Below are 27028 nucleotides of genomic sequence, written 5' to 3' on the forward strand. Positions count from 1 at the left end.
CTTCATCTCTAATCCCCAGCTCTGTCACTGACTCTGTATGTGTCTGACCCTGGAGTGAGTCAATTTATCTCCCTGTGTCTCAGCTCTAATCCCCGGCTCTGTCACTGTCTCTCCACGTGTGACCCTGAAGTGAGTTGCTTTATCTCCCTGTGTCTCAGCTCTAATCCCTGGCTCTGTCACTGACTGTTTGTGCTACCCCTAGAGTAAATCACTTTATCTCCCTGTGTTTCAGCTCTAATCCCCCGCTCTGTCACTCTCTCTCCCTGTGTGACCCTGAAGTGAGTCACTTTATCTTGTGCCTCAGCTCTAATCCCCGGCTCTGCCACTGACTCTGTCAGACCCTGTAGTGAGTCAATTTATCTTCATGTGCCTCAGCTCTAATCTCGCCTTCAGCACCTAACCATTATACCTCCATTCAGGAAATCTAGACTGCCCCAATTTGATTGACTGCACATTTTTGTCCATTAGATTGTAAGCTCCTTTGAGCAGGGACTGTCCTTCTTTGTTAAACTGTACAGCGCTGCGTAACCCGGGCAGCGCTTTAGAAATGTTAAGTAGTAGTAGTAGTAGTTCTGTCAGTGACTCTGTGTGTATGTGTGACCCTGGGGTGAGTCACTTTATCTCCCTGTATCTTAGCTCTAATCCCCGGGGCTGCCACTGACTCTGTCTGACCCTGTAGTGAGTCAATTGATCGCCCTGTGTCTCAGCTCTAATCCCTGTCTCTGCCACTGTCTCTTGGCTCTAATCCCTGCCTCTGTGTCTGCGACTCTTGGGCACCTTTGCTGGTGAGCTATATAGAGTGTAACAGCACAGTGGCAAGTGTCTGCGTCTAGGACTGATTTTCACTTCACAAATCTTACAGGACACAGGTTTTTTGTGAGTGGATCTTCAATTTATTGAAGGTTAGCTAGCCCTATAAGAGTCACATGGACGTGGGGTCGTAAGCTAAAAAGCAGCCACCTGGAAACCAAATGCGACTTCGCTCCACACCACATTTCTGAAACAAAGGCCAAGTTACCCAGTTCCAGAATCAGTCCTGTTTTTAAATTTACATCCCAAAGCATTGTGGAATTTGTAGTCCTTGATACTGCCATTGACCTTAGTCCTGCTAGTCCCATAATGCATTGGTACTGGCCTCAAACCTACCTCCACGGATTGGGCAATTTGGCATTCTGCTTAAGCTGTTTTTCAAGTTGCTAAACTTCTTTCATCCCTGTGTTTTAAGAAAGCCAACATCATTTAGGGTTTATTTCCTTTAAGGATGAAAGACGTTCACTGAGGACTAGATATCCTCAGATGGCAAGACACCGGTCATTTGTGAGGTTTGATGACATCCACCCCTACAAACAATACATCCTCAGCTTTGTGTGCCAGTTTCACTGTGCAGGAAAGGTGGGGTGGGATTGGTGGGGAGTGAGGGGTTGGGTAAACAACCTTTTAATTTTTAACAAAGTATTTGAACTAGTTTGGACTGAAGCTGTAGCAACCATCTAAGCACTGGCTTCACCTGTAGGGTTCAGTTTCACAGGCTCTCTGTTCACTGGAAGACTTTTTTCCCAGGGTTTTAAAAAAACCTATCCTAGGGACTCCACAGTTATTTGGGTTTTCAGGATATCTGTAATGAATGTGTGTGAGGCAAATCTGCATGTATTTGAGACCCATTGTATGAAAAAAAAATTAGTACCTGTCTGTGAGGGGTCCCTAGGACAGGTTTGGGAAGCTTTGTTTTATCCTTACACAGAACACAGTCGAAGCTTCCTCTGCCATGGTTACTTCACAGTAACAAAGTATAAAAATAGTTATTGTTTTAGTTGGTGAACTGAGACAGATGTGAGTTGAGTGGGGGTGGAGGTCACCTGGGATGATGATTTTAACTTTCTAAAAAATTCATCAGAAGGCACTGGAACATGAAAGGCATGAATGGTTTACAGGAGGTTATGGAGGGTCAGCAGTTAGAACAGAAAAAGTTCAATCGTGCACTGAAATCCACCAGATATATTAAGGCAGGGAAGCCGGCACAGCTGCTTTTATCAGGAGCCTGTGGACATCTTCGTGGTCCCCTTGGGCTGCTCCTCAGCCTAGTCGTCTGAGTAACTGTACTTGTCACGGATCTTAGAAATGGCACAGGCCGGCAGTGGAACCCGATTGTTCTTTCCCAGGATTCCCCAGCACCACCTCACCAGCTGCCGATATGCTGTGTACCGGTATTTCCCGCTGGTGCTAGAAAACAGGCGGACGAGAGAGAGGTTAGTCGCACGGTACATGTTACATTGTGAGGCAGCGTTAAAGCTGTGATGTCATTAGACTCGTGTGGTGTGTATGTGTGTGTTAGATGGGTGTAAAGCGCTCCGGGGAGTGAATACTCACTTGGCCCAATTGTTTGGGTGCTGATGCTTTCGGTAGTTGTAATAGGCTGTTTCCAGTACATATTGGTCCAGTACCACTGGTTCGAAGCCTGGGTGGAAGGTGATACAGTCCACCCCTGTCTCCTCCACCATCTCCCACATAGGCTGCAGTGCGCGGCAGCAAATACACTCCTCGGGGTTCTTCATGACTTTGCACTCACCACATGAACACCTAGTGCAGAGAACAGAGACAGGTAAGAAAGCATTTATGCATAGTCACACTGTGCTTATAAGTCTACATGTGAACAATATGCGTATGCGTAGAAAACACTGGCATTAGCGCACCCCCAGATGCACAGGCACAGATAGAAAATGACTGCATATTCTGTGCTGGCACTCCTGCACTCCATAATAGTGGAATTAGAAAAGGTACAGAGAAGGGCGACGAAAATGATAAAGGGGATGGGACGACTTCCCTAAGAAGAAAGGCTGAAGTGTCTAGGGCTCTTCAGCTTGGAGAAGAGACGGCTGAGGGGAGATATGATAGAGGTCTATAAAATAATGAGTGGAGTGGAACGGGTAGACGTGAATCACTTGTTTACTTTTTCCAAAAATACTAGGACTAGGGGCAGGGCCGGTCTTAGCAAGTGCGGGGCCCTGTGCAGACCAATTTGGTGGGGCCCATCCTAGCCCCGCCCTAGCTCCGCCCCCACCCTAGCTCCACCCCATTGATAAGATTATTGACATTTTTTTTTATTTATGAAATTTCAAATAAAGACAAATGAAGCTAAACTTGTACAAAAAAACTGATTGAAATAATAAGCACAATGCTATCATGAAACCTCCCCTCCCCAGAAGTGGAGTGGCTGAGCGGAGGCAGAGCGGGGCCCCCTTAGGCGCGGGGCCTATGCGGCCGCCTTGGTCGCCTCTGCTAAGACCGGCCCTGACTAGGGGGCATGCGATGAAGCTACAAAGTAGTAACTTTAATCCGAATCGGAGAAAATCTTTCTTCACTAACGTTGCATATAAATCTGCAATTTCTTGCCAGAGATATGTGGTAAAGGCGGTTAGCTTAGCGGGGGTTTTTTAAAAGGGTCTGGCCGGCTTCCCTAAAGGAAAGTCACAGACCATATTAGATTGACTTGGGAAAATCCACTGGCTTATTTCTAGGATAAGCATCATAAAATCTATTGAGCTTTTCTGGGATCTTGCCAGGTATTTGTGACCTGGATTGGCCACTGTTGGAAACAGGATACTGGGCTTGATTGACATTTGATCGGCCCAGTGTGTCAATACTTATGTACTTATGTATACTAGTAAAAAAGGCCCGTTTCTGACACAAATGAAACGGGCGCTAGCAAGGTTTCCTTGGCGTGTGTATGTTTGGGAGAGTGTATGTGAGAGGTGACTGTTTGAGAGTCAGAGTGAAAGTGTGAGTGTGTTGAGGAGAGAGAGTGAGTCTGGGTGTGAGTGTGTTTGTGAGAGAGTGTGTGTGTGAGAATGAGAGTGTGTGCAAGTGTGTATGTGATACACAGTGTGAGAGAGAGTGTGTGTGTGACTGTGTGGCACATAGAGAGTGAATGTGATACAGTGTGAGACAGAGTGTGTGAGAGTGAGAGTCAGAAAGACATTGTCTATGAGAGAGAGGAGTGTGAGCCGTGCCCTCCCAATCCCATGGCCATCTGTCCCCTGCCTCCTCCATTCATCCTTTTCCCAGCAATTCCCCTCTCTCCCTGAGCCTGCCCTCCCAATCCATGGCCATCCATGTTCTCTGTCACCTGCCCCCTCCATTCATTCCTATCCAGCATTTCCCCTCTCTGCCTGAGGGCCTGCCCTGCAATCCATATCCATCCATGCCCATCTGTCCCCTCCATTCATCCCTATCCAGCAATTCCCTCTCCTGAGTCCTGCTCTTCCAATCCATGCCATCCATGCTCCTCTGTCACCTGGCCCCTCCATTTTTCCCTATCCGCATTTCCCCTCTCTGCCTGAGGCCTTGTCCTGCAATCCATATCCATCCATGCCCATCTGTCCCCTCCATTCATCCCTATCCAGCAATTCCCCTCTCCCTGAGTCCTGCCCTTCCAATCCATGCCCATCCATGCTCCTGTCACCTGGCCCCTCCATTTTTCCCTATCTCCAGCATTTCCCCTCTCTGCCTGAGGCCTGCCCTGCAATCCATATCCATCCATGCCCATCTGTACCCTCCATTCATCCCTATCCAGCAATTTCCCTCTCCCTGTCCTGCCCTTCCATCCATGCTCATCTGTCACCTGGCCCCCTCCATTTTTCCCTATCCAGCAATTGCCCTCTCTACCTGAGGCCTGCCCTGCAATCCATATCCATCCATGCCCATCTGTCCCCTCTATTCATCCCTATCCAGCAAATTCCCTCTCTCCCTTAGTCCTGCCCTCCCAATCCATGCCATCCATGCTCCTCTGTCCCCTGCACCCCCATTCATCCATTCCAGCAAAGTCCCCCTCTCTCCCTTCCATGGACCCCCCCCCCTCGCATCCATGCTCCTCTCTCTCCCATGTCCCAGCCTGGCCCGCCCTCTTCTCCCCCCCCCCTTCGCATCCATGCCCCCCCCTTCGCATCCATGCATCCCTTTTTTTCTTATTCTTCGTTTTAACTTACCTCCGTGGCGGTTCGTGCAGCGAAGAGTCAGGGAAGGAGGCGGCGCTCCCGACGTCTAGCTTTCCCTTCGCTGTGTCCCGCAAGGCGGAACACAGCGAAGGGAAGGCTAGACGTCTGGAGCCGCCGCCCTCCTTCCCTGACGCTTCGCTTCCGGATTTGTTTGGTTTGAGGCGGAGGGTCGGGGCAGAGACGGGTCTGGCTGGCTTGAAGGCTTCACACCACGAATCCACGAACCCTTCAGCCTGGGAGTGAAGTCAGATGGCTTCAAGGCTTCAAGGCTTTCAAGGCTCAGGGCTCAGGGCTTCACGGCTTCACAGAACGTTGTCCTCAGAACGTTGAGGTGTGCGTTATTATATTAGATGTGAGTCAGGGAGGATTTCCCCTTTGGACTGGTCCCAGGGGGACTCCCCCTGCCCAGAACAAAAAAACCTCAGGGACTAGACAGTGACGTTTGGTGTGGGTGGAGCAACAGCCATGCTCCAGCCTATAGTATTCTGATGCCCCCTTAAGGAAAGTATTGGAAGTCATGCATGTTAGCGTCAAGGGGGAAAGAGGATAGAACTTCCTTAAAGGAGTCATATTTGCGAATGTAATGAAAAATTACAGAATAATTAGCTGAAAATTAGTATTTTGTTGTCATTTTCCCACTGCCTCATGATATAGTGATGATTGTAAGAATCCAGTCTCTAGAAATAAGGATGACAGCATGCAGGACTCAAATCTACCAGTTGTGAGGATAGGGGAGGTGGGTGGGGGTGGGGTGGGGGCTGGATGCAATCATCTTTGTCCAGTATAGAAACTCAAATACCTGTATCCTGCAGCCCCAAGGACTCAGTGCCAAAACCGGAGGATCAAGTGCGTTCACAAACTTCCTTGAACGGAGGGGAGGGAGGGTTATGTAACTTGAAAACTACATCTCACTGCATGCATCAGGGACAAAAGTGGGACTTGATTGTCCCCTATGATTTGATATGGGTGACCCTGTAGTGCTCTGTCTAGCTGATTGGTTCTCAGTCTGGTCCTTGGGCAGCCTCCATTTCCTCCCAAAGGTCAGAGAGGTTTCAGTATAACCCTTATGAATCTACATAGGTGCCTCTAGTTTAATATCAGTGGAGTTTGGTGGGCTGTTGTTTAAAAGATGGCTGTGCTGGTCCATGTTTAGGAGTTTCTTGGCAGAATTTTATTTTATTTTTTTGTAGTGGATCCTGCCTTATTTGTTAAATATTTTTGTTATGGGTTGATGTTTCTGTATTTATTATGTTTGTTTGATTTATTCATGTATTTATTGTGTCTGTTTCATTATTAGCTATTTAATAGGCAGGCTAGAAATGTTTTAAAAAATAAATACATGAGGGATCTTAGCTCTAATGACTAGTAATGTATAATCTTTTTGGATCGCCTGAAAAATCCAGGCTTTCTGTGGCCAAGGACTGGGTCGAGTATAGATTTGTTTTGCCAGGTTTTAAAAGAATGTCTGTGAGGGAAAAGTATGGCTGCCCTGGACATCCCTCCCAAAGAGCATCATTTACTGCTTCCAAAGCTGAGGACAGTGCAACAAGAGAGGTACAAATCAGTGCAAGGACTGTGAGTGGTCAGAGCCTTATGGCGCTTTTCTTGAGGATGGATGCAGTGGCCCAGGCCTGTGCGGTTCACAACCTTTGAAGCACATGTAATTGAAATGCAGGAGGGAGTAGGGAGGAGAGCGTGGAAGTTGGTTGTGAACATTTTTAAGAGCTCTCCAGGCTGTCTTGTGAAGTCTGGGTTTGGCTACAGCTTGCCAGGGCTTCAGAAACACAATGAAGCTACAAAGTAGTACATTTACAATGAATGGACAAATGTTTCTTCACTCAACGTGTAATTAAAGTCTGGAATTCGTTGCCAGAGAATGTGGTAAAGGCGGGTCAGCTTAGCGGGGTTTAAAAAGGTCTGGACAGCTTCCTAAAGGAAAAGTCCATAGACCATTATTAAAATGGACTTGAGGAAATCCACTGCTTAATTCTAGGATAAGCAGCATAAAATGTATTGAACTTTTTTGGGATCTTGCCAGGTACTTGTGACCTGGATTGGCCACTGTTGGAAACAGGATGCTGGGCTTGATGGACCTTTGGTCTGTCCCAGTATGGCAATCAGTGCTTTTTTTGTAGAAAAAAGGTGCCGGTACTAATTATGGGCGGGGTCACCACATATGGCTCCACCCCTATGATAGCCACACCCACATTGGCCACACGCCTTATACCAGCCATGGTGCATATAAACAGACATCATTGAAAATATTATACTAGTATAGGAGAAAAAAAATAATGTGATTTTTTTCATTATAAATAATTTTCTGTAAGCTGTTACAGCTCCAAGTGCAAAATAAGACAGCAGATGTAAATTCTCAAATTGGACATATTTCAAACACTAAATTAAAATAAAATGATTTTTTTCTACCTTTGTTGTCTGGTGACTTTGTTTTTCTATCCATAGTGGTCCCAGCCTCTGATTCTGCTGCTCTCTATCTGTTCTCTTAACTCTGTTTCCAGGGTTTCCTTTCCATTTATTTCTTTACTTTCCTCTTCTTCATTTCTTGCCCTACATCCATATGTAAAAGCCGAGTCCTCCTCAGTGGAATTGACTGGAGGAGGTACAACGTGCATCCAGCTTTTGCCTATTTTCTCCATCCATGTGCAGTTTTTCTCCTCTCCTCTCTTCCCTTTCCCTCATCTCCATCCATGTGCATCTTCTTTTTTCTTTCGTCCCCTCCATCCACGTCCAGCACTTCTCCTCTCTTCTCCCCTCCATCCATGTCCAGCATTTCTCCTCTCTCTTCCCTCCCCTGTATCCATCCATGTCCAGCAATTATCCTCTATCTCCTGCTCTCCTCTCCATCTTTTTCCAGCATTTCTCCTCTCTTCCCTGCCCTCCCATCCATGTGCATCTCCTTCCTCTCTTTCCTCCCCTCCATCCATGTCCAGCAATTCTCCTCTCTCCCCTTCCCTCTCCTCCATATCCAATGATTCTCCTCTCTCCCCTGCCCTCCCCTTCCATCCATGTCCAGCGAATCTCTCTTTCCTGACCTCCCCTCCCATCCATGTCCAGTATGTCTCCTCCTTCTCCTGCCCTCTCCTCCCATCCATGTCCAGCAATTCTTCTCTGCCCCTGTCCTCACCTGCCATCCATGTCCAGTGATTATCCTCTCTCCCCTGCTCTCCCCTCCCATCCCAGATGCCCAGCAATTCTCTCTTCCCTTCCCTCTCCTCCCCTCCCATGATGTTCAGCGATTCTTCCCACAGCCCATCCTCCTCCCAGCCCGTCCTCATTCTCCACAGGCTGTCAGCGTCGGACTGATGGAGCAGCAGCGCGAAAGGTGCAGATAGCGAATCAGCGAGTGAGAGATGCTGGCAGCGTTGGAGCTTCCCTCTGCGAGTCCCGCCTACATTGTTACAACTTCCTCTTTCCGCATAGGCGGGACTCGCAGAGGGAAGCTCCAACGCTGCCAGCCTCTCTCACTCGCTGATTCACTACCACTACTACTACTACTATTTAGCATTTATATAGCGCTACAAAGCATACGCAGCGCTGCACAAACATAGAAGAAAGACAGTCCCTGCTCAAAGAGCTTACAATCTAATAGACAAAAAATAATAAAGCAAGCAAATCAATTAATGTGTAGAGGAAGGGGAGAGGAGGGTAGGTAGAAGCGAGAGGTTACAAGTCAAAAGCAATGTTAAAGAGGTGGGCTTTCAATCTAGATTTAAAGTTGGTCAAGGATGGGGCAAGACGTAGGGGCTCAGGAAGTTTATTCCAGGCGTAGGGTGCAGCGAGACAGAAGGAGCGAAGTCTGGAGTTGGCAGTAGTGGAGAAGGGAACAGATAAGAAGGATTTATCCATGGATCGGAGTGCATGGGAAGGGGAGTAGGGAAGGATGAGTGTGGAGAGATACTGGGGTGCAGCAGAGTGAATGCATTTATAGGTTAGTAGAAGAAGTTTAAACAGGATGCGAAAACGGATAGGGAGCCAGTGAAGCGACCTGAGGAGAGGGGTAGTATGAGTAAAGTGACCCTGACCCTGGCGGAAGATGAGACGGGCAGCAGAGTTTTGAATCGACTGGAGAGGGGAGAGGTGACTAAGCGGGAGGCCAGCAAGAAGCAGATTGCAGTACTCTAAACGAGAGGTGACAAGGGTGTGGATGAGGGTTTTGGTAGAGTGTTCAGAAAGAAAGGGGCGGATTTTACGGATGTTGTAAAGAAAGAAACGACAGGTCTTGGCGATCTGCTGGATATGAGTAGAGAAGGAGAGAGAGAGGAGTCAAAGATGACCCCAAGGTTACGAGCTGAAGAGACAGGGAGAATGAGAGAGCCATCAACAGAAATAGAAAACGGGGGGAGCGGGGAGGTGGGTTTGGGGGGGAAAATGAGAAGCTCGGTTTTGGTCATGTTTAATTTCAGGTGGCGTTGAGACATCCAGACAGCAATGTCACACAAGCACGCTGATAATTTGGTTTGGATGCAAGGTGAGATATCAGGGGTAGATAGGTAGATTTGGATGTCATCAGCATAGAGATGGTAGGAAAAGCCATGGGATGAGATTAATGAACCGAGGGAAGAAGTGTAGATAGAAAAGAGGAGGGGACCAAGAACAGAACCCTGCGGTACGCCGACAGGCAGAGGGATAGAAGTAGAAGAGGATCCACCAGAGTGAACACTAAAGGTGCGGAGGGAGAGGTAGGAAGAGAACCAGGAAAGGACAGAGCCCTGGAATCCAAGTGAGGACAGGGTATCGAGAAGTATGCTGTGATCGACAGTTTCAAAAGCGGCGGAAAGATCAAGAAGAATGAGGATGGAATAGAGACCTCTGGATTTAGCCAGTAATAGGTCATTGGAGACTTTAGTGAGCACAGTTTCGGTTGAGTGGAGAGGGCAAAAACCAGATTGTAGTGGGTCCAGAATAGCATATGAGGAGAGAAAATCAAGGCAGCAGTGGTGAGCAGCACAATCAAGTAATTTGGAGAGAAAAGGGAGGAGGGAGATGGGTCGGTAATTAGAGGGACTAGTAGGGTCCAGTGAAGGCTTCTTAAGGCAGCAGGGACAGTCGCAGTGGAAAGTGAGAGATTGAGAATGTGTCAGATAAAAGGAATAAGAGCAGGAGAGATGGCATTAAGAAGGTGGGTGGGAATGGGATGGAAGTATAAAAGAGGGGTTTGATTTTGTGGGGATGTTTTTGGTGGAAGCAGAAAACTCCCCTCAAAGTAATTTAGAAAACTGGTGAGCTGGAACATTTACTGCTCTAAATATCATTGCTAACGGCCATTTACTTGCTTGCATCTTATTCACAATATCTGCTTTGGTCTTCTTTATTGGACCCAGTTATATCAGATTCTTTTCCACAGCTTTTCAGCAAAGTCTGCAGAGGTTCTACAACTGACCAAAAATCTCCCATCTCTCCCCCGCGGAGCGAGCCATTGCAATCTACCAGACTACCCCCTGAAAGAGCCGTTACCGCCGAGGCCTTTACAGCTGACCGAGGCTCCCACTCTTACCCCGTGAAGCGGGCTATTGCAACCTACCAGTCTACCCTACGAGGAGCCTATTCAGCTGACTGAAGCTCCTATCTGTACCCTGCAGAACGAGCCGTTGCAGCTTACCTACCACTGACCCGCTGAGAAGCAGTTGCAGCCGATACCACCACAGTGTGGCTGCGGGGCCTGCAGCATCTGACTCCTGTGCTTCCTGCTTCGTGTCGCTGGCCGGAGCAACAGAGAGGTGAGAAGCGGGCGTTGCGAGGCGCGGAGCGGCGGGAGCAGCGAGATGAGCGGGAGGCTGTGCGCCGCGGCACCACGTGGCAGCTGTTCTTCCTCCACTCCGCTCCGCTGCATGCACCGTTCGCGCTGCTGCTCGCTCAGTCCGACGCTGATACTACAGAGCCAGTCAAAGTAAATAGGGGTGGGGAGTGAATGGGTCAGGACTCGCGCGGGAGGGGGGAGAAAAAGGTGCCGGTACGCCGTACCGTTGCGTACCGGCACAAAACAAGCACTGATGGCAATACTTATGTACTTATCAAATGATACAGCACCAAGTTACCTAAAGATTAGAACAAAAATGACACACACAGATAATCGGGAGAAAGAGACCTCAGCAACCGTATTGAAAGACCATTTTCAGCCTTTCTACACTTGGTTCTTTTTCTTTCACTAATCAATCTTAAAAAAAACCTCCCTTCTTTTATGTGTTGACTTCTGTGCAAGTTAATTCTTGCACCATTCCAATGTGAAATTAAATTTCTGATTCAATATCACTAATTTGACTTTCTCACAATTTAACGTTTTCATCAAACATGTGCCTTCATGAAGCAAAAAAAAGCCTTGTCTGCTACACCATGGGAGTCACTGTTTCACTCAACAACACCGGCTTCTTCAGGGGTTGAATTACTCATACGTGCTCAATTTCAAATAAGAACATAAGAGTAGCCATGCTGGCTCAGACCAATGGTCCATCTAGCCCAGTATCCTGCTTCCAACAGTAGCCAATCCCAGGGACAGGAGCGGCTTCCCCCATTTCTAACTCAATAGCAGACTATAGACTTTTCCTCCAGGAACTTGTCCAAATCTTTTTTAAACCCAGATATGCAAACCACTGTTACTACATCCTCTGGCAACGAGTTCCGGAGCTTAGCTATTCATTGAGTGAAAAAATGTTTCCTCCTATTTGTTTTAAAAGTATTTCCATGTAATTTCATTGAATGTCCCCTGGTCTTTGTACTTTTTGAAGGAGTGAAAAATCGATTCCATTCGACCCGTTCTACACCACTCAAGATTTTGTAGACCTCTATCATATCCCCCCTCAGCCTTCTCTTTTCCAAGATGAAGAGTCCGAAAATGGACATAGTAACATAGTAAATGATGACAGATAACCTGTATGGGTCCATCCAGTCTGCCCAACAAGATAACTCATTTTACATGGTATGTGATACTTTATACCCGAGTTTGATTTGTCCTTGCCTTTCTCAGGGCACAGACCGTAGAAGTCTGCCCAGCACCAGTTTCACTTCCCAATTACCGGCGTCGCCACCCAATCTCCGCTAAGATTCCGTGGATCCATTCCTTCTAAACAGGATTCCTTTGGGTTTATCCCACGCACGTTTGAATTCCATTACCATTTTCATCTCCACCACCTCCCGCGGGAGGGCATTCCACATATTCACCATCCTCTCAGTGAAAAAATACTTCCTGACATTAGTCCTGAGTGTGCCCCCCCTTCAACCTCAATTCATGTCCTCTAGTTCTCCGGAAAAGGTTTGTTTGCGAATTAATACCTTTCAAATATTTGAATGTATGTATCATCTCTGGAGAACATACTGAGACCCACACATTTTCCCTATGTGCTATTCCCCCCCCCCCCCCCCAAAAAAAAATGTTTTCCTCTCACTCCATAACTTTTTGAGAACCAGATGGCAAAAGCAGTTTTGAAAATGTTTGCAGTTAGACAGTATCATGTGACGATCAAAGCTGATGCAAAATTTGAAACTGAGCAAGTGTGAGCGATATTCTATGACGGGTATCCGTGCTTTATAGGATAACACCTAAGTGCCAAATGTGCACCTGAGTTGCCTGCATTTATGCTGGTTCCTAAATTATGCGTGGATCAGGTGTATTCTATAAAATGCTTGTAACTCATACAAACGCCCCTAAACATGCCCCCCCCCCCAATACACATCATAGGATTTAGGCACCGATCATTCTAGAATACAATCCGCATTTAAATCCCAAATAACACCAAGAATTGCTCTTAAGGGGAAAGGGCCTTTCTGTGGTATTTTGCAACTACATTCAAAGCGGTTTACATATATTCAGGTACTTATTTTGTACCTGAGGCAATGGAGGGTTACGTGACTTGCCCACAGTCACAAGGAGCTGCAGTGGGAATCGAACCCAGTTTCCCAGGATCAAAGTCCACTGCACTAACCACTAGGCTACTCAGCCAATTACCGGTGCCATAGGCGTAGTTTGACTGTTTCATTTGGGGGGGGGGGGGGGGCAAAGAATGGGTGGAGCATATTAGCATATCATTTGCATATATACATATGCAAATGAATATGCTAATATGGAGGAAGGAATTGAAATTTACAGGCAAAATATCACAGATGCACATTTCAAAAAGCTGACACATTTCAATTAATAAATTATGAATAAAATACTTTTATCTACCTTTGTTGTCTGATCATTAGTTTTTCTATTCGCTTTGGTCTCAGTGTCTTCTGTTTTATGCAGTGTCTTCTTTCCAGTAGGCTTCCCTCTGCTCCCCACCCTCCCAGTCCCATCCATCTTCTGTTCCTTCCCTCTGCTCACCATCCCTCCGTCCCATCCATCTTCTGCTCCTTCCCTCTGCTGTGCCTGACCTCTCCCAATCCCATCCATCTCCTGGTCCATCCCTCTGCTCCCCACCCCTCCCAGTCCCATCCATCTTCCCTCTGCTCCCCACCCTCCCAGTCCCATCCATCTCTTGCTCCTTCCCTCTGCTCCCCACCCCTCCCAGTCGCATCCATCTTCTGTTCCTTCCCTCTGCTCACCATCCCTCCGTCCCATCCATCTTCTGCTCCTTCCCTCTGCTGTGCATGACCTCTCCCAATCCCATCCATCTCCTGGTCCATCCCTCTGCTCCCCACCCCTCCCAGTCCCATCCATCTCTTGCTCCTTCCCTCTGCTCCCACCCCTCCCAGTCCCATCCATCTTCTGTTCCTTCCCTCTGCTCACCATCCCTCCGTCCCATCCATCTTCTGCTCCTTCCCTCTGCTGTGCCTGACCTCTCCCAATCCCATCCATCTCCTGGTCCATCCCTCTGCTCCCCACCCCTCCCAGTCCCATCCATCTCTTGCTCCTTCCCTCTGCTCCCCACCCCTCCCAGTACCATCCATCTTCCCTCTGCTCCCCACCCCTCCCAGTTCCATCCATCTTCCTTCTACTGCCCCCCCCCCCCGCGAGGTCCAAGATCGTGACTCCGTTTACCCCCTCTCTTCCTCCCTCCCTCCGGCGCAGGCAACAGTCTTCAGCTTTTTCAGCGTTCCTGGCAGCAGTAGCAATGTACATGCTGCCTTCGGTCTGCCCCGGAAGCCTTCTCTTCAAGTTCCTGTTCCCACCTATGCGGGAACAGGAACTTGAAGAGAAGGCTTTGGGGCAGAGCCGAAGGCAGTGTGCACATCGCTACCGCTGCCAGGAACGCTGAAAAAGACTGCTGCCTGCGCCGGAGGGAGGGAGGAAGAGAGAGGGGTAGACGGACATGCTCCTCTCCGTCTGCTTGGCTTCCCTGCCCTCTCTGTCTGCGTCCCGCCTTCCTCAGAGGAAGGCGGGACGCAGACAGAGAGGGCAGGGAAGCCAAGCGGATGGAGAGGAGCGCGTGCCTGCATGTGTTTTTTTTTTAACTAATGGCGCGGCGGCGCCTCGTCGTCGTTTGGGGGGGCATTGCCCCCCCTAGTCTACGCCTATGACCGGTGCTGATTGGCCCATTAATCCATTAAGTTGTGCACACAAATCACGCAGCAATGCGCACTGATTCGTGCGCGCACATTTACTTGCCATGTGTAGAAACCTGGGGTAGACATCCCTTCCCTGGTGATCCCAAGCATTCCCAGTACGTTCACTGACTTACATGCTGGTCCACCTCCTGCACCCCCCCCCCCACCCCACACACACACACAAAAACACACTCTCCCACACACAAACTAGAGAAAATCTCTTCTTATCTCCTCCAAAGACCTTCAACTGTAGCTGGAATGCAGCTCCATCCCCCACTCCCAGGTCTCCTCCCTCCAGTTCCTCTCCATGGTCTCCCCCCCCCCCCCCCCCCCCTTTGCACAGAACTGCTAAGGATCCCCAGGAAGATTTTGAAACAGTCCTGGATTTCAAGAGGTGGAATAGCCTAGTGGTTAGTGCAGGGGACTTTGATCTTGAGGAATTGGGTTCAATTCCCATTGCAGCTCCTTGTGACTCTGGGCAAGTCACTCAACTCTCCATTGCCCCAGGTACAAATAAGAACCTGTATATACTATGTAAACCACTTTGAATGTAGTTGCAAAAACCACAGAAAGGCAGTATATTGTCCAATTCCCTTTCTCTATCCTGATGGGACACACAGCACTGATTTTAATGGGTAGGGTCACAGACTACAAATTCCACACACTTTTGGGATGTGACTTCAGTCTAAGCACTGGCCAAAAATCTACCTCCAGGGACAGGGTCACTTGGAAGCCCTGTGAATATGGAGGTTACCCCTTGTACTTTAAGGTCTCTCAAAGAGGTCAGGATCCTAAATCTTCAGGCTCCCCACCTCCCAGGATACCCAGTTCCAGGAGGGAGACTTTTTCATCAGTGCTGGATTTGAACTCGCATCTCAAAGAAGTGTGGGATTTTTAATGCTTGATTTTACTCTTCGAGGGGTCCTTTTACTAAGCTGCAGGAAAAAGGGGTAGTAGCGGGGGCCGTTTTTCCCATGCTCCAGGGCCATTTTTACCACAGCCGGTAAAATGCCCCTCCCAAAAATGGCCACGCAGTAACATAACCGTGTGGCCATGCAACGTGTGGAGCTCTTACCGCCAGTTAAGGGCCAGTTACTGGGCAGTGTGCGGTGTAACATAGTAACATAGTAGATGACGGCAGAGAAAGACCTGCACGGTCCATCCAGTCTGCCCAACAAGATAAACTCATATGTGCTACTTTTTGTGTATACCTGACCTTGATTTGTTTCTGCCATTTTCAGGGCACAGACCATAGAAGTCTGCCCAGCACTAGCTTCACCTCCCAACCACTAGCCCTGCCTCCCACCACCGGCTCTGCCACCCAATCTCGGCTAAGCTTCTGAGGATCCATTCCTTCTGAACAGGATTCCTTTATGCTTATCCCATGCATTTTTGAATTCCGTTACCGTTTTCATCTCCACCACCTCCCGCGGGAGGGCATTCCAAGTATCCACCACTCTCTATGTGAAAAAATACTTCCTGACATTTTTCTTGAGTCTGTCCCCCTTCAATCTCATTTCATGTCCTCTAGTTCTACCGCCTTCCCATCTATGGAAAAGGTTCATTTGCGGATTAATACCTTTCAAATATTTGAACGTCTGTATCATATCACCCCTGTTTCTCCTTTCCTCCATGGTATACATGTTCAGGTCAGCAAGGCTCTCCTTCTACTTACGGCCACCGCCTTGTCACACTGTTTCATTGCCTTCAGATCCTCAGATACTATCACCCCAAGATCCCTCTCCCCGCCTAACACATACGTCTCCCGTGGATTTCTACTCCCTAAATGCATCACTTTGCATTTCTTCGCATTGAATTTTAATTGCCAAACCTTAGACCATTCTTCTAGCTTCTGCAGATCCTTTTTCATGTTTTCCACTCCCTCCTGGGTGTCCACTCTGTTACAAATCTTAGTAACACCCGCAAAAAGGCAAACTTTTCCTTCTAACCCTTCGGCAATGTCACTCACAAATATATTGAACAGAATCGGCCCGATTACCGTGCTAGGGGAAATAAATTTCTGAAGCACCGAAAATGGCACGCGCTCCAGCCAGAACTAGCGCCGGTGACCACTTTGGGCCACTGCTAGTTCCGTTTTAGCGTGTGGAAAGCCCGCGTTGGGCCTACTGCCGCTTTGTGAAAAATCCCCTGAAATCAGTGTTGCTGGTCCCATAATTCATCGTAATGAGTTTGTCAGAAATCCAGGACTGGCCTAACATCTACTACTACTACTACTTAACATTTCTAGAGCGCTACTAGGGTTATGCAGCGCTGTACAGTTTAACAAAAAGGATAGTCCCTGCTCAAAGGAGCTTACAATCTAACGGGCGAAATGTCAAATTGGGGCAGTCTAGATTTCCTGAATAGAGGTATGGTGGTTAGGTGCCAAAGGCGACATTGAAGAGGTGGGCTTTGAGCAAGGATTTGAAGATGGGCAGGGAGGGGGCCTGGCGTATGGGCTCAGGGAGTTTATTCCAGGCATGGGGTGAGGCGAGCCAGAAAGGGCGGAGCCTGGAGTTGGCGGTGGTGGAGAAGGGTACTGAAAGGAGGGATTTGTCTTGAGAGTGGAGGTTACGGGTAGGAACGTAAGGGGAGATGAGGGTAGAGAGGTAAGGAGGGGCTGCAGATTGAGTGCATTTGTAGGTTAATAGGAGAAGCTTGAACTGTATGCGGTACCTGATCGGAAGCCAGTGAAGTGACCTAAGGAGGGGGGGTGATTTGAGAGTATCGGTCCAGGCGGAAGATAAGACGTGCAGCCGAGTTCTGAATGGACTGAAGGGGAGATAGATGGCAAAGTGAGAGGCCAGTGAGGAGTAGGCTGCAGTAGTCAAGGCGAGAGGTAATGAGAGAGTGGATGAGAGTTTGGGTGGTGTGCTCAGAGAGGAAAGGGTGAATTTTGCTAATGTTACAGTGGTGGAAATAAATATTTGATCCCTTGCTGATTTTGTAAGTTTGCCCACTGACAAAGACATGAGCAGCCCATAATTGAAGGGTAGGTTATTGGTAACAGTGAGAGATAGCACATCACAAATTAAATCCGGAAAATCACATTGTGGAAAGTATATGAATTTATTTGCATTCTGCAGAGGGAAATAAGTATTTGATCCCCCACCAACCAGTAAGAGATCTGGCCCCTACAGACCAGGTAGATGCTCCAAATCAACTCGTTACCTGCATGACAGACAGCTGTTGGCAATGGTCACCTGTATGAAAGACACCTGTCCACAGACTCAGTGAATCAGTCAGACTCTAACCTCTACAAAATGGCCAAGAGCAAGGAGCTGTCTAAGGATGTCAGGGACAAGATCATACACCTGCACAAGGCTGGAATGGGCTACAAAACCATCAGTAAGACGCTGGGCGAGAAGGAGACAACTGTTGGTGCCATAGTAAGAAAATGGAAGAAGTACAAAATGACTGTCAATCGACAAAGATCTGGGGCTCCACGCAAAATCTCACCTCGTGGGGTATCCTTGATCATGAGGAAGGTTAGAAATCAGCCTACAACTACAAGGGGGGAACTTGTCAATGATCTCAAGGCAGCTGGGACCACTGTCACCACGAAAACCATTGGTAACACATTACGACATAACGGATTGCAATCCTGCAGTGCCCGCAAGGTCCCCCTGCTCCGGAAGGCACATGTGACGGCCCGTCTGAAGTTTGCCAGTGAACACCTGGATGATGCCGAGAGTGATTGGGAGAAGGTGCTGTGGTCAGATGAGACAAAAATTGAGCTCTTTGGCATGAACTCAACTCGCCGTGTTTGGAGGAAGAGAAATGCTGCCTATGACCCAAAGAACACCGTCCCCACTGTCAAGCATGGAGGTGGAAATGTTATGTTTTGGGGGTGTTTCTCTGCTAAGGGCACAGGACTACTTCACCGCATCAATGGGAGAATGGATGGGGCCATGTACCGTACAATTCTGAGTGACAACCTCCTTCCCTCCGCCAGGGCCTTAAAAATGGGTTGTGGCTGGGTCTTCCAGCACGACAATGACCCAAAACATACAGCCAAGGCAACAAAGGAGTGGCTCAGGAAGAAGCACATTAGGGTCATGGAGTGGCCTAGCCAGTCACCAGACCTTAATCCCATTGAAAACTTATGGAGGGAGCTGAAGCTGCGAGTTGCCAAGCGACAGCCCAGAACTCTTAATGATTTAGAGATGATCTGCAAAGAGGAGTGGACCAAAATTCCTCCTGACATGTGTGCAAACCTCATCATCAACTACAGAAGACGTCTGACCGCTGTGCTTGCCAACAAGGGTTTTGCCACCAAGTATTAGGTCTTGTTTGCCAGAGGGATTAAATACTTATTTCCCTCTGCAGAATGCAAATAAATTCATATACTTTCCACAATGTGATTTTCCGGATTTAATTTGTGATGTGCTATCTCTCACTGTTACCAATAACCTACCCTTCAATTATGGGCTGCTCATGTCTTTGTCAGTGGGCAAACTTACAAAATCAGCAAGGGATCAAATACTTATTTCCACCACTGTATAGAGGAAGAAGCGACAGGTCTTGGCAATCTGCTGGATATGCGCAGAGAAGGAGAGGGAGGAGTTGAAGATGACTCCGAGGTTGCGGGCAGATGAGACGGGGATGATGAGGGTGTTATCAACTGTGATAGAGAGTGGCGGGAGAGGAGAAGTGGGTTTGGGAGGGAAGACAATAAGCTCGGTCTTGGCCATGTTCAGTTTCAAGTGGCGGTTGGACATCCGGGTAGCAATGTCGGATAAGCAGGCCGATACTTTGGTCTGGGTTTCTGCAGTGATGTCTGGTGTGGAGAGATAAAGCTGGGTGTCATCAGCATAAAGATGATATTGGAAACCGTGAGAAGAGATCAGGGAGCCCAGGGAAGAGGTGTAGATTGAAAAAAGAAGGGGTCCAAGGACAGATCCCTGAGGAACTCCAACAGAGAGCGGGATGGGGGTGGAGGAAGAACCATGAGAATGTACTCTGAAGGTACAGTGGGAGAGATGAGGAGAACCAGGAGAGGACAGAGCCCTGGAACCCAAATGAGGACAGTGTGGCAAGAAGTAAATTGTGATTGACAGTGTCAAAAGCGGCGGATAGGTCAAGGAGGATGAGGATGGAGTAGTGACCTTTGGATTTGGCAAGGAACAGGTCATTACAGACTTTAGATAGTGCCGTTTCTGTCGAGTGTAGGAGGTGAAAGCTGGATTGAAGCGGATCAAGGATGGCATGAGAGGAGAGAAAATCAAGGCAACGGCTGTGAACGGCGCGTTCAAGTATCTTGGAGAGGAAGGGTAGGAGGGAAATGGGGCGGTAGTTGGAGGGACAGGTAGGGTCAAGTGATGGTTTTTTGAGGAGTGGTGTGACTACAGCATGCTTGAAAGTGTCAGGGACAGTTGCAGTGGAGAGAGAGATGTTGAGGATATGACAGATGGAGGGGTGACGGTAGGAGAGATGGTGTTAAGTAAGTTGGTGGGGATGGGGTCTGAGGAACAGGTGGTGCATTTCAAGGAGGAGAGAAAATGGGCGGTTTCCTCTTTGGTGATATTAGGAAAAGAGGAGAAGGAGTACTGGGTTGGTTGTTGAGGGAGTGGGCTATAGGGTGAAGAGGAGGAGATGGTTTGGTAGTGAATTCGAGGTTGATCTTCTGCACTTTGTCGCGGAAGAAGTCAGCCAATGCTTGAGGAGAGAGTGGGGGGGGGGGGGGGGGGGGGGGGAGAGCGGAGGGCACTTTGAGGAGGGAGTTAAGGGTGGCGAAGAGACGACGAGGGTTAGAGCCGAGGGAATTAGTCAATTGGGTGTAATAGTCCTGTTTGGCGAGGAATAGGGAGGACTGGAAGGAGGATAGCATGAATTTGTAGTGAATGAAATCAGTATGGGTGCGAGATTTCCTCCCGAGGCGTTCCACCGATCGGGCGCAGGAGCGAAGGTATCGGGTGCAAGGGGTCAGCCAGGGCTGGGGATTAATACGCCTTGTAGGACGGGAGATGGACGGTGCAAGGGTGTCCAGAGCAGAGGAGAGAGCGGCATTATAAGTGGAGACAGCCTTGTCGACAGACTCGGAGGACATGATGGAAAGGAGGAGATCAGAGATACTACAGGATAGGGTGGGGGGTTGACAGCCTGGAGATTCCTGGAAGTAGTGGTTAGTGTTGGGTGGGACTGAGGGGGAGGGTGATGCAGTGTGAAGGTGAGCAGGTGATGGTCAGAGAGAGGAAGAGCTGAGGTGCAGAAATTGGAGGGTGAGCAGGTGGAGGAGAGGACGAGGTCAAGACAGTGGCCAGATTGGTGAGTAGGGGTGGTGGAGCTCAGTTGGAGGTTGAAGGAGGAGGTTAGAGTGAGGACCTGAAAAGCATATGAGTCGGATGGGTTGTCAGTGTGTATGTTAAAGTCGCCAAGAATGAGGGATGGGGAAGAGGGCTCAAGAAAGACGGAGAGCCAGGCATCGAAGTCGGTAAGGAAGGAAGAGAGGGACTTATCAGGGGTGTGGTAAATGACTGCAACTCTGAGTGGCAGCGGGTAGAATAGACGGATGGAGTGAACTTCAAAGGATGAGAAGCAGTGAGACTGCGGTTGGAGGAGAGGTTGAAAGCTGCAGGAGGGCGAAAGTAGTAGCCCGACGATGCCACCACGGCCAACTGGGCGAGGAGAATGGGAGAAAAGATAACCTCCGTGGCATAGGGCCGCAACTGAGGCAGAGTCGTCAGGGGTGAGCCAGGTTTCAGTTAGGGCGAGCAGTTGAAGGGAACGGGAGATGAAGAGATCATGGGTGAAGGAAAGTTTGTTGCAGACCGAGCGGGCATTCCACAGTGCACATGAGAATGGGAGGGAGGGGGAGGAGGAGGGGAATAGAAATGAGATTGGAGACATCACGGAAACGTTTGCATGGATGAGATGAGGACGAGGACAGGTGTGGGGGGGGGGCCTGGGTTGGGATTGATGTCTCCCGCGGATAGCAGGGGAAGGAGTAAGAGAATGTGGAGGAGGGTGGGAGAGGTAGAGCGACGAAGGCGACGAAGACAGGATGCGCTTAGGAGGAATGGGGAAGGGTTTATGGTAGCAAGGAGGTGTTGAAGGTTGAGAGCTAGGAAGGAGGAGGAGGACAGTAGGGATGGTGAGGTGGTGGGGGACAGGGGTGGGTAGGGTATTGCAATAGTGAGCAGGACGGGAAAGGACATGGATGGGCAGTGGATCTCCCTCTAGAAACTGGGGAACATGGAAGCTGGGCCTCTCCCCCTTCCCCCAAAGCAAAATTCCTCCAGTAGGAATCTAAAAACTCAGCCTGCCTTTCCAAAGTGCACAGAAAACCCCTTAACCCTATTCCCCCCTCCCCTGGAGACTTTTTTGCCAGGTGAAAGAGGGGTGTGGGACACAAAGGCCCTTGATTCTGTTTGCTTTTCCATTTGCTTTAATCCTCCTTCCCTCCCCTCAATCATCCTCTGTTCCTGCCTGAAGCCTTGCAAGGGAATTAAATCCTGGGAGCACTCTGAATCATTCTGATAGACTTTTTAATGGTCCCCATTCTTCTCCCCATTAAACATGAGAAAAACAAAACACAAACCCCCCCACACAGGTAAAACACAGATAACACACAAACACTACACATATACAAACACAGATGCAAACACAAGCCCACATGCAAAGCGGTTGGGAAGAATTGCACAAGCCCTGCTCTGCATGCTTTCCCCACTTGTTCGTCTTGGCCTGGGCACTAGGGTGAGACACAGTAGAGCCCAGCTGGTGCCGGGCACCTGCCAACTCTGTCACAGTGACATTCGCTTTTGCCATGTTGGCCCCTTCTGGTGCTGTCCCCAAATCTGTCCTGGTGGCCCCCCGCAGCCAATCAGGCTTTTAGATTATCCACAGTGAATGTTCACAAGATAAATGTATATAGACCTGACTGGAGAGTGGAGTGCAGTGAACAGGACAGGTTTGTGAAGCCTTAGTCACGCTAGCAATTAGCAGTGCACCAAGGGGTCTTTTACCAAGCTGTGGTAAACAGGGCCCTGCGCTAGCAGCGGGGACCGTTTTTGCTGTGCACTGAGGCGCTTAAGTACATAAGTATTACCATATTGGGACAGACCAAAGGTCCATCAAGCCCAGCATCCTGTTTCCAACAGTGGCCAATCCAGGTCACAAATACCTGGCAAGATCCCAAAAAAGTACAAACATTTTACACTGCTTATCCCAGAAATAGTGGATTTTCCCCAAGTTCATTTAATAATGGTCTATGGACTTTTCCTCTTGGAAGCCGTCCAAACCTTTTTTAAACTCTGCTTAACTAACTGCCTTTACCACATTCTCTGGCAACAAATTCCAGAGTTTAATTACACGTTGAGTGAAGAAACTCTTTCTCCGATTCGTTTTAAATTTACTGCTTTGTAGCTTCATCACATGCCTCCTAGTCCTAGTATATTTGGAAAGAGTAAACAAGTGATTCACGTCTACCCGTTCCACTCCACTCATTATTTTATAGACCTCTATCATATTTCCCCTCAGCTGTCTCTTCTCCAAGCTAACCGCCTTTACCACTTTTTCTGACAACGAATTCCAGAGTTGAATTACACGTTGAGTGAAGAAAAAGTTTTTCCGATTCATTTTAAATTTACTACTTTGTAGCTTTGTTGAACGCCCCCACTGCAGTGGGTAAAAAAGACTGAAAACAACCACGGCCATGCAATAAGATTGCTCTTACCGCATGGCCACATGAGGGGGAGCACTTATAGAATTCCCATGCTAACCCGGCAGTAACCAGGTAGCGCACAGCGCTGCCCGATTACCGCTGGGTTAGCAGTGCGCTAAAAAAATACAGACCGATTTTCCCTAGTGCGGGAAATGGCGCATGCCGGGGCTGAAACTGCAGCTGGTGCCTGTGTCGGTCCAGCGGTAGCTCCAGATTAGCAGTGGTAAACCCCCACGTTGGGTTTACCGCTCCTTTGTAAGAGATCCCCAAATGCAGCAAAGCTCGTTGAATTCCTGTGGGCTTTGTCGCATTCATTGCTTTGTAAAAGGAGCCCCATAGTGACCCAGAAGCAAACTGTAACCCCCTCCACCCCCCCCCCCCTCCATTTATAGATCTTTCTTGGGGTTTGATTTTTGAAGGGGGGTGTAGCTATATTTCCTCTTCTCGGACCCCCTGCCAAACCCAGGAAGGAAACCCAAAGCTGTCCAAACACACTGCACTGAGGGCAGGATGAGAAAGTGAGTGGGTGATGCCCGTTACCATTTCTTGCTCTTGTATTTGGGTGGCTCAGCCTCATAGTTCCAGCGGTGATTCATCTGGCAAAGAACTAGCACCAGCTTTCCTCCGTTTGTCCCGTTCAGTCTCTCTATAATTGCTTCTTTCTTTCACTTTCTTATTAGTGATCTGCCTCCCTTCCTCCCCCACCCGGTAACCCAACCCATGGCCCAGGGTGATGTCAAGGCCTGGCAGAGGAAGTGGGGAGGATGCAGCTGTTACAGCAGTGAGAAGCATCCTAAAAACTTTTTAAATACTGAATGCCAATGCCTACTGCCAGCTGTTGGAAACACCTGAAGCCCCGGCTTCAACCCGGCAGCTCACCTCGGTGGCAGATTTCTAAAGTACCCTCCATTGCCCCAGGTACAAATAAGTGCCTGTATATGTAAGCCACATGTAACTAAAATAAAATAAGTACCCTACTGATAAGACAGCAGATAAAGACCTGTACGGTCCATCCAGTCTGCCCAACAAGATAAATTCATTCTACATGGTATGTGATACTTTATACCCGAGTTTGATTTGTCCTTGCCATTCTCAGGGCACAGACCGTAAAAGTCTGCCCAGCACCAGTTTTATTCTGCAAATACCGGCGTTGCCACCCAATGTCCGCTAAGATTCCATAGATCTTATTTTAAGGAGTCAAAATTCAAAGGGAGTTAACTGGACAGGAAAGACTCCTGCCTGGATAAATTGCACTAAGCAGGTCGGGAGGGGCGATTCAGTGGCACTTGACCAGATGGAGTCACTGAATATCTGCTCTGTGCCGTGGCACTTGCCGGGCAGTGTGGGATGGTCAAGGAGTAGAGTCGGGGTGGAGGTAGGAGTTATCCCCCCGGATTCTATATAGCATGACTTAAGTGGCGAGTGCAAATGCGGTCATATTCTGAATTTGCGCACGCAACTTAGTTAACAAGCCAATTGGCGCCAATAATTGCCAATTAACAAGCAGTTATTGATGCTAATTGGCATTAATTAGAATTTACACGCATAACTGTCTACTATGCCTGTGTTAGGAAGCTGTGTGCTAATACAAGTTTACTGTGTCGACCCCTTGGTGAGTGGGAAAGAGGGGCTGATTGAATTTCAGTTTCAATTTTGGATTCGCCACCAAAACCGGCCTGAAATCTAAGTTTGGGTTTCAGTCTAGAATTCCCCAATGTACTTTTGGCTGAAACCAAAACTCTCCCCCCCCCCCCCCCCCCGCCATCCCGCCAAACCATCCATTGGCCCTCCCTGGGCTGACTCTATGAAGTCCTGGTAGTCTAATGGCCTCTTCAGGAGCAGGACAAACCCCACTTGTTCCTGCCCGGTGCCCGCTGCTCAGTCAAAATGGCTTCCGAGTCTTCCCGTGGCAGCCTCGCAAGACTGCTGTGAGAGGTCCCGGCAGCCAGTTTGAGATTGGAACAAGCCTGGGCAGGAGCGAGTCTCAAAATGGTTGCTGAGACCTTCAGTGGCAGTCTCTGGAGTTTTGTAAACTGCCTTGATGTTGTATTGAAAGGTGGTTTAGCAAATTAAATAGATTTATAAATATTTATTTAGATTTTGCTCACACCTTTTTCAGTAGTAGCTCAAGGTGAGTTACATTCAGATACTGTGGATATTTCTCTGCCCCAGGAGGGCTCACAATCTAAGTTTGTACCTGAGGCAATGGAGGGTTAAGTGACTTCCCCAAGATCACAAGGAGCAGCAGTGGGATTTGAACTGGCCACCTCTTGATTGCAAGATCAGTGCTCTAACCACTAGGCCACCCCTCCACAAAGTCATAAAAATTACACTTATACTAGAAGTCATTTTGACTAGAACCGGCCTTATGCAGGAGCGAGGGGGAGGGAACACTGCTGTGCCCAGTATCCACCAACGACAAGGCAGGCGCAGGAGGGGGCTGCCTCCAGAGGGGTGGGCTTGGGAGGGGGGCTTTTTTTGGTTTCTACCGAAACCGAGTGGCCAGTTTCAGTCACAGATTCGGTTTGGGCAGAAACCGAAGCTCCTGGTTTCAGTCGGGCTCTAGTGGGAAGTGTAGGGGTGGAGGGCTCCAAGATCTGTGGGCAAACTAATTAGTTAATGAGCCATTAACAGTCCAATTATTGAGGTTAATCGGTACTAATTTGGATTTGTGAATATGCCTACGAGCTATTCAATAACACTGAGTGTCCAAAGTGTCTCACAGGTAGCCCAAAAGGGGGTGGGGCCACAGGAGGGCGTGGCCGGGTCAGGGACGTTCTAAACAATTAGGCATGGTGCTACAGAATACCGGGCTTATGCACCCGACTTGTGCATCAGCGGGGACCGTTTTTGCTGTGCAATGAGGCGCTTAAGTACATAAGTATTGCAATACTGGGACAGACCAAAGGTCTATCAAGCCCAGCATCCTGTTTCCAACAGTGCCCAATCCAGGTGACAAACACCTGGCAAGATCCCAAAAAAGTACAAAACATTTTATACTGCTTATCCCAGAAATAGTGGATTTTCCCCAAGTCCATTTAATAATGATCTATGGACTTTTCCTTTAGGAAGCCATCCAAACCTTTTTAAAACTCTGCTAAGCTAACCACCTTTACCACATTCTCTGGTAACGAATTCCAGAGTTTAATTACACGTTGAGTGAAGAAACATTTTCTCCAATTCGTTTTAAATTTACTGCTTTGTAGCTTCATCGCATGCCCTCTAGTCCTAGTATTTTTGGAAAGAGTAAACAGACGCTTCACGTCTACCTGTTCCACTCCACTCATTATTTTACAGACCTCTATCATATCTCCCCTCAGCCGTCTCTTCTCCAAGCTGAAGAGCCCTAGGTGCTTCAGGCCTTACATAAGTACATGAGTATTGCTATACTGGGACAGACCAAAGGTCTATCAAGCCCAGCATCCTGTTTCCAACAGTGGCCAATCCAGGTCACAAATACCTGGCAAGATCCGGAAAAAAAGAAAAATTGCCACACATCTGTTTTGGGTCTGCGTCCTTACCGCCAGTCATTGTCCTAGCGATAAAGACTTATGCGGTAATGACCTACACGCGTCAAATGCCACTTGGCATGAGCCAAATACATGCGTCTGAAAATAAAAATAATTCTTCGGACTCGCATATCGGATGTGCGCCAAAAATGAAATTACCGCAAGAGGCACGCGGTAGCCGGGCAGTAACTCAATTTTGGTGAGTGTTGAGCACGCATAGACGCTTATGCGGCTTAGTAAAAAGGCCCCTAAATATTCTATTTATTTATTAGGATTTATCTACCACCTTTTTGAAGGAATTCACTTAAGGGGGTGTACAGCAAGAATAAGTCAAACATAAGCAATAGACAATTACAGCAGTAAAAATATTAAAAATCTTGAAAAGA

At 48.4% G+C, this 27028-nt stretch overlaps 1 long non-coding RNA gene across 1 annotated transcript; it reads right to left on the bottom strand.

The window, feature by feature from the left end:
• Positions 1 to 590: 590 nt before the first annotated feature.
• LOC115466490 lies at positions 591 to 23802 on the bottom strand. Its single transcript, XR_003941557.1, has 3 exons — positions 23674 to 23802; positions 2368 to 2577; positions 591 to 2220 (listed from the first exon to the last, which is right to left on the bottom strand). It is a non-coding gene; the product is annotated as an uncharacterized LOC115466490 (long non-coding RNA).
• Between the last annotated feature and the right edge of the window lie 3226 nt (positions 23803 to 27028).

Source organism: Microcaecilia unicolor, chromosome 3 (genome assembly GCF_901765095.1).
Source record: "Microcaecilia unicolor chromosome 3, aMicUni1.1, whole genome shotgun sequence".
NCBI classification, from domain to species: Eukaryota; Metazoa; Chordata; class Amphibia; order Gymnophiona; family Siphonopidae; genus Microcaecilia; species Microcaecilia unicolor.